Below are 305 nucleotides of genomic sequence, written 5' to 3' on the forward strand. Positions count from 1 at the left end.
GTGGGGGGGCGGGGGGGCCAGGGCTGCCCCTCTGAGGGTCCCGGTACCCGGTCGGGGGACAAGGGGTCCAGGGCTGCCCTGCTGCAGTTCCCTGTGCACAGTCGGGGGCAGGGGGAGCAGGGCAGACCCCCCCCGGGGGTCCCGGTGCCCGGTCGGGCGAGGCAGCCCCCCCCCGGGGGTCCCGGTGCCCAGTCGGGGGGCAGAGGGACCAGGGCAGCCCCCCCGGGAGTCCCGGTGCCCGGTCGGGCGAGGCAGCCCTCCCCGAGGATCCCGGTGCCTGGTCGGGGGGACGAGGGGCCGGGGCA

This window comes from Aptenodytes forsteri, unplaced genomic scaffold, assembly GCF_000699145.1.
Source record: "Aptenodytes forsteri isolate BGI_AS27 unplaced genomic scaffold, ASM69914v1 Scaffold147, whole genome shotgun sequence".
Taxonomy (NCBI): domain Eukaryota; kingdom Metazoa; phylum Chordata; class Aves; order Sphenisciformes; family Spheniscidae; genus Aptenodytes; species Aptenodytes forsteri.